The sequence below is a fragment of the Patagioenas fasciata genome, chromosome 17 (assembly GCF_037038585.1).
Source record: "Patagioenas fasciata isolate bPatFas1 chromosome 17, bPatFas1.hap1, whole genome shotgun sequence".
Classification (NCBI taxonomy): Eukaryota; Metazoa; Chordata; class Aves; order Columbiformes; family Columbidae; genus Patagioenas; species Patagioenas fasciata.
Genome location: NC_092536.1, coordinates 3,946,057 through 3,953,263, shown reverse-complemented (window position 1 = coordinate 3,953,263; position 7,207 = coordinate 3,946,057).

Here is a 7,207-nt window from a genome sequence, read left to right as displayed (position 1 = left end):
TGTGGCCCCGCCCATGACCACGCCCAATCGCTGCGGCGCGGTCCTGGCTCCGCCCCCTCCCGCCCGTTAACGGGACAGGGCGGCAACGGGGGGCCCGGTGTTCCCCGGTACCGCGCTGGGCAAACCCTGCCCCGACCAGCCCCAGGGTTTCCCTCATTTTAGAAAATATAGATACATATTTTTTCCCCCCCCACAAAAAAACATTATTTAAAAAAAAATTATCTTTATCGGTTTTATTTAATTTCTGCAGCAGAGGGAGAAAAATACAACACACGACTCGGCTTCAAAAGCAATCAGCACAAGGGCTCAACATCCTTTTTTTTCCTTTAAATTAATTCCTAAATAGGGATTTGACATGGTTCTAAATTAACCCCTAAACAGGGGTTCCACAGGGGTTTAAATTAACCCCTAACATGATGAGGGATGCAGTTTCAAGAAATCCAGCTTGTAAGTTATTTTTCCCCCTTGAAATTGCTGTGCCAGCTCCACAGGGATGGCAGCGCTCAGGCTCCTCCCTGGGTGGCATCTGTGCATCCAGCACATATACAGGCAGAGGAACTAACTGGTGTCATTATCCTCATTTTCCTGCATTTTTGGACCACTGGGCTTAAAAACACACCTATAACCCTCACCAGTGTAGGAACAGCCCACAGGATTCCTAGAATTCATTCAGTTTCTGGAGAGAATGGAATGGCGACATTAAAAAGGGAAAATTCATTTTTCTCTGCCTGGATAACCAAAATTTAAAATACCCACTTTCTATTGTCAATTTTATTTCTGCTAATTAATGCTTAAAATAAAAAAAAAAAAGCTCACTCCAAGCCATTCCCATGTCCACCAGGAATGCTGTCAGACCTGGGCTGACTCCTCCCGGTTCAGGGGAACCGTGGGGAGGACAGGTTTAACCTGTAGGAAACAAACTGCGATCTAGCTAAAGCCAGGTCTAGTCTCTGGTTCTCACCTGCACCCAGATCACCCCCTGGGCGTTGATGCTATTGCTCCCCAAGGGGCAGTTTCCACACCATAGTCCAAAACATAAAAGAGGCTGGATGGTGCCACCTCCCTCGGTCAGAGCGATGGTCCAGGGGCAAAGCTGGACTGGGAAGGGACTGAACAGACATCTTTGTCTGAACCTTCCCCTTCCTTTCCCCCAGGACAGGGCATGCACGTCTGCGCCCTGGTCTCCCAGGTAGCTGGGCCACAAACCTCAGGGACAGTCCGTGCTACTGTCCCCAGCCCCACAGGACCCCCCCAAAAAGCCCCAGAGACTAACTGGTTTTCTTCAGGCCAGACAAACTCTGCTCGGGTGGCAGGACCGTCTCGATCTGAAACGACACAAACTGCCCCTTCTTCAGCTTCTTCAGAGAGGTGGCAGCGCTGCCCCCAAACACGTTGTCTTCCACTTTGAAGGCGAGCGAGGACAGGCCCCGGCTTTTCCTCTTCACGCTCTTCCGCCCCTGCTTGTAGGCTGCCGTCATGTTGGCGATCACCTGCGAAGCAGATTATTTGGGTTCGGCCTCGAGATGCTGATTAAAGATCAACTCGCAGCTGTCTCACGTGAGCTCGGGCAGTGAGTCGGTGTTGCAGCGTGCAGAGCTCGGCTTGGCAAGGCCAGGCTGTGCCAGCAAGCGCCAGCTCAGCTCCTTGCACCCCAGGGCAGGGGAGGGACTAAGCAAGGTCTTTGCAGCCTTATTCTCACTAAGCCCAAACTAGGAGACTTTAAGAAACCGTGATTTCATGGCTGTGCTCAGAGGAGCTGTTTCTTCTCCATCAGTAGAGGGCAGAAGTGGATCGAGGCTGGAGTAACACAGAGCCAAACTAAGCTTTTATCACCTCCTGCTAATTACAGCCCCAAACCTGGCCTGTCTGCGGGTGGGTGCCAGCGACCTGGACACCAGAAGTGCCCTCACAGACAGGGCAGGATGCTTCGGCATTACCCAGAGCTCTGGCTGCCTTGTGCCACACTGTACATCCCCACCGCACAAAGAGGAGCTGAGCTGCTGATCCCGAGCTGCCAAAGGGATCCACTGGGAACAGATCCCGCATGTCCAACTCCCAGGCCTCCTCCCTTCTGCCCGTTTTACTGCTGATTCTTCTTGCCAGGGAACAGCACAGTCCAGGTGGGATCAGAGAGGACCCCATAACCCTGACTGAGTCTAAGAAATTACAGAGCAAACAAAACACTTGAGCCTTGTCTATTATTTTTTGGCACAGATCGTCAAGCATTTCACAGGGGACACTGAGGTCATCTTTCAAGTCAGCAAAACAAGAAATGGAGAGACAAAGTGAACTTGCCCAAGGTCAGCTAGCGTGGCAGAGACACTCAGGAACGGAATGCCGGCCTTGCTCCCCAAACCCAGCTGTGCCCACTGGGCCACTCGCCTCCATGGCAGCCCCAACCTCCTCAGTTTATTTCCTCCCATTTTGGGGCAGGGTTACTTCTAACATTCTTGATTACACAGTGTGTCCCTAAAGGCTTTTTGTCCCTGCCCAAGGGCAGACTCCCTTGGCTGATCTGAGATGCAGATGACAAGGCAGGTGCTGGGCGCAGCTCTCATTAGCTGTGACAGCATAAGCCAGTCCCTCGTGTTTCATCACCCAGCTCTGAGCAGTAACACCACCAGCTTCACGTGGCAGCAAACAGTGTCAGCTCAGAGGGTCCAGCTCTGCTCCTGCTGCCCTGGGCACATATTGAGGTGCCAGTAGCCACCTCTTCTCTCAGGCCAGGCCTGTGGAGTCTCAGGCAAGTGCTTAACCCGCTTCTGCCTCCCTTCTGCCCAGCAGGACACACAGCTCCCTGCCACAGTCGAGCCTGTCAGCTGCCTGCTGTGCCCAGTGACAAGACAGAGCAGGCAAAGGACACCTGTGAGGTGGCATTTCTGGAGAGACGGGGCCAGGGGCTCTGAGTGCCTGAGCAGGAACACGCTGTGGCACGATCATCACAGCAGCAAATCCCTCCTGTCCCTCGCACAGCCTGGGGCAAGTGACCCTGTGGGGAGCTCAGCTGCAAAATGATTTCGAGGCACTCTAAGACTTACAATTTCTTTCACCGCGTTCTGCTGCTCCTGAACCGCGGCTGTGAACGGTGGGAGGCCGTCTGCCTTACTGGAGTTAGCTCCCCGCTCTCTGGAGTCCTTGACAAAACCTACCTGCAAGAAACAGATATCTGGGTGTCACCCTGCAACTGTGCCAGTGGCAAACTGCCTACCAGGCTCTCCTTTGTCAAGAAGTTACCTCGGACGACAGGCACACGTATCTGTTGAACATGAGGAAAAAGGGGGTGTACTTCGTGACGGAGTTGACCGAGGTGCGGAAATCGAAGAGCACAGGGTCAAGGTGAGTGTCCCATTCGCTGGCCTTCTCGTTCACCACGCTGCAGATGGAGGATTTGAGCACCTCGGCGCTGCGGTCATCCAGGCCTGCGCAGTCTGCAGGGTCTGCGGGAGTGAGGATCTGCGAGATGTTCCAGCGCTCGCACAAATGCCGGCTGACCTGTAAAGGCAGGGGCTCATGGCCACGGCACCGTCCCTGTGCTGCTCAGCAGAAAAAGCTCCTCAGAAAAGTTAGAGCCTGACAAAATGTTTTGCAACGACTGTTGCTGTGCTTGAGGCTTTACACGGCACTGGGAAGCTGGATTAATCCCAGGGTGGGTCAGGAACCTCAGGGATGTCATCTCACAGGACCTTCCTTTCCGACAAGGATGGCAGCAGCGTGGCTGGAGGACTCACACCACAGAGCCACAACCTTAAATCCCTAACACAGTGAGACCACCGGCAATAATCTGCTGCTGGCAACAGGGCTGGGGCAGGGAGGAGACAGCATCAGTTCCTTGACAGCACAATGCGGCTCTGCCTTCGGGTCCTGCTGCCCAAAAATCCTACTCAAGATCACATTGCTTTTCCCCAAATGATCCAGCACCAGACTTACCTCCTCACAGAAGTCCCACGTCTGACCGGCATAAATGTTCTTGGATGCTCCAAACCTGGAAAAAAGAGGACACACAACTGGTTTTACTCCATCGGCTGCAGGGTAGAGCTAGAGAAGTTCAACCCACAGGAGAAACAGGACACAAAATGGACAGAGGCTTCCAGTGGAACTGGCTCCACCTGTTTCAAAACAGCCAAGCCTGTTTGCTTCTGAATGATTAGGCAGCAGAAAAAACAAGCAAAGTTTCTCGCCCTGAATGCAAACCTCTGCTGGCCACATGCGCTTTCCACAAGGACAATGTCACGTGGTGACATGTACCATGTGAGCACAAACTTTCTGGGCAGGGGGGTGGTTTAAAACTTCTGCAGACAATGGGGGCACCAGCTCTTTTGGCCTTGGAGCTACTTAGAGAACTGCTTCTGCCTCTTTCTCCCCTTCCCTGATAAGAAGAGAACGGTCTCTTCCCAAGAACCTTGTAAAGAGCAGCTGAGAGGCTGCACGGCCTCTCCTGGGAAAATGGAGACTTCCTGCTCTTGTGGGAACCATCTCATGGACATAAGAGTATTTGCAACACACATCCCAGTGTGCCCCATCGCACCAGTGGTGCAATGTAACCAAAAGCAGGAGAGCCCACCTGTAAAAAATTGTAGCCAAGGCTTTAGCCACTGCTAAGGGATCATTCTTCTGCAGGGGAGCCGCCTCAACCCACTTAGTGAAGTAGTCGGTCACAAGGAGGACATGTGTATTGCTCTGGCTCGTCTCAGGAAAGGGTCCTGCGTCAACAAGCGTCACGGAAAAATCAATGTGATGCCGTAATATCACCCAAATGAGGAAAGTTACAAACCCAGCCCAGCAAAACAACGACTGTGAAAAGGAGCACAACTCTCTTCTGCAATGTCATTTGGCCAGTGCATTTCTGTGACCTTTGTCAGTAAAAATACACCCACCGCAGCCTCAATTCTGGGAAGTAATGCATGCCCACAGCTCCCACTGTGTGTGGAGAGGGCGCTGAGCCAGTCAGCGGATCAGGCTGCGCCTTGGTCGGCTGCTGTGGCCTCCCTGGCACCTCCTCGGCTCAGAGGAAGGTACTTCCACTCACACACCGCAGTCAGTCTGTCACGTTTCCCGACAGCCGGTGTGGAAGCCTTGAAAATACTGCCCATCAGCCGCAAACGCTCACCGTGAATGTCCAATCCCAGCACCTCCCAGGGTGACTCCACTTTGACAGGCCTTGCTTTCCGTGATACAGTCTTGTTGTGCTCTGCGTTCTGGCACGTTTCACACATTTTGATCTGGAAAGGGAGAACACTTATCAAAGGACTTTAAAATATGTTGATGAATTCTGGACAGGTTATGAAGGGATGAGAGGGACATAACGTCTGAGCAGCCCCCTCCTACCCAGTTAAAATAGTGGGGTGCACGAAAAAGACGACAAAACACAACAGGCTGACACAGCTCTCCTGTCACAAAACTCACCCGACAGCTTTCTCTGGCACAAGAACCAATTTTCGCAACGTGGCCTATAGCTAAGACATTTATCACCCTGTTCCTAGGCAAATATTTACTGTATTTTAAACTTCCGCTGGCAAGAAAAATCATCAGCCCTAGGATGCCGGAGGAGCACAGGCTGCTTGGACCGTGCAATGCAACCACACTGTTGCAGAGCCCTGCTGCAGGGAACATTTGGCAATAAAACAGGTTAAAAGCAGCTGCGGAGAGCCAGGGGAAACACTGAGCTCCTCCCGATACTGGAGTTTAGGGAACTGGCAGCTCTGGTAGGAATCCAGCCTGCTCAAAGCTGAACCCAGCAACACTCTTCTGAAACAACCCCACATCGGCCAGAACTGCCCTGCACAAGGACACCTACCTGCGCAGGGTTCCTGGCGCTCAGGGGAAAGACATCCAATCTATCGAGCTGCCTCGGGACGTTCCAACAGTTTCACCTGCAGAGTTACTTAGTGCATCAAAGCAACAGGCACTAGAAACAAGATCATCCCTGCATCAGGGCTCTTCTAGCTGCCTGAACGTCCTGGGAAATACCGGTGTCAGCCACACCGTCAGTGCTCTCAACTTACCCAGTCCACAACATCCTTCACAATCCCCAGCCAGTAGTACCGGCTCTGAATCCGGTGCACGGTCTTCTTTTGGCCCAGGTGGTTCCCAATTTCGGTGAAATGGCTTTCCAGAAAGACCTGACGCCTCCGTTCGGGATCCACAATCACCTCCCGCTTTTCCTCCTTCTTGGGTCCCACATAGTAGAGGCAGCCACCTGCGGACACGAGAGGTTTATCTAAACCATGGTCATTTGAAAGGGTCATTTTCTACAGCGGGAAGAACAGGTGAAACACAGCAAAAGGGAACTGTGGCCTTGGGAGCTTGAGCAACACCTCTGGAGAAGCTGCTAAACTGCAATCATCCCCAAATAAACCCAGTGGCTTCTTTTCTGCACCCAGAACTAAGCGAAACCCTCTGCCACAATAAAGCCACCTTGGTCTCCGGCAGCCAGCCCTGTCCTACCCAGCCCACTGTGCGCTGCTGCCACCCCAGGTTGCTGAGATCCCCGCTCTGCACCCGAAAAGTGATGCCCATGTCCAGAGACAGCAGGATGGGCGCAGTGGGTACCAGTCACGGTGCATCCCGGGGCTGACCCTCTGCAAAGCGTGATAAATCACAGAATCATTTTGGTTGGAAAAGACCCTCAAGATCATCAACCGTTAACCCTGGCACTAACCCACACCCCTGAGAACCTCATCTCTGTCTGTCCAACCCTCCAGGGATGGTGACTCCAGCACTGCCCTGGGCAGCCTGTTCCAACGCCCCACAGCCCTTTGGGGAAGAAATTGTTCCCCAGATCCAACCTCAGCCTCCCCTGGTGCAACTTGAGGCCGTTTCCTCTGCTCCTGGCGCTTGTTCCTGGGGAGCAGAGCCCGACCCCCCTGGCTCCAAGCTCCTTTCAGGCAGTTCAGAGATCAGAAGGTCTCCCCTCAGCTCCTGTTCTCCAGCTGAACCCCCCAGCTCCCTCAGCCGCTCCCATCACACTTGTGCTCCAGCCCCTCACCAGCTCCCTTCCCTTCTCTCCACTCGCTCCAGCACCTCAAGGGATTTTTTATCTTGGGGGTCCCCACTACAAAAGCCACATAACCCTCGTGCTGTGGGGAGGGCACACCTGGGGGGCCCGGCACCCTTTGCCTTCCCGCAGCGGGTCACGGTCATTGTCACTGTTACTGTCACTGTGCTCCCCCCGCCCGCTCCTCCCCGTCTCCCCCGCGGAGGCCACGGC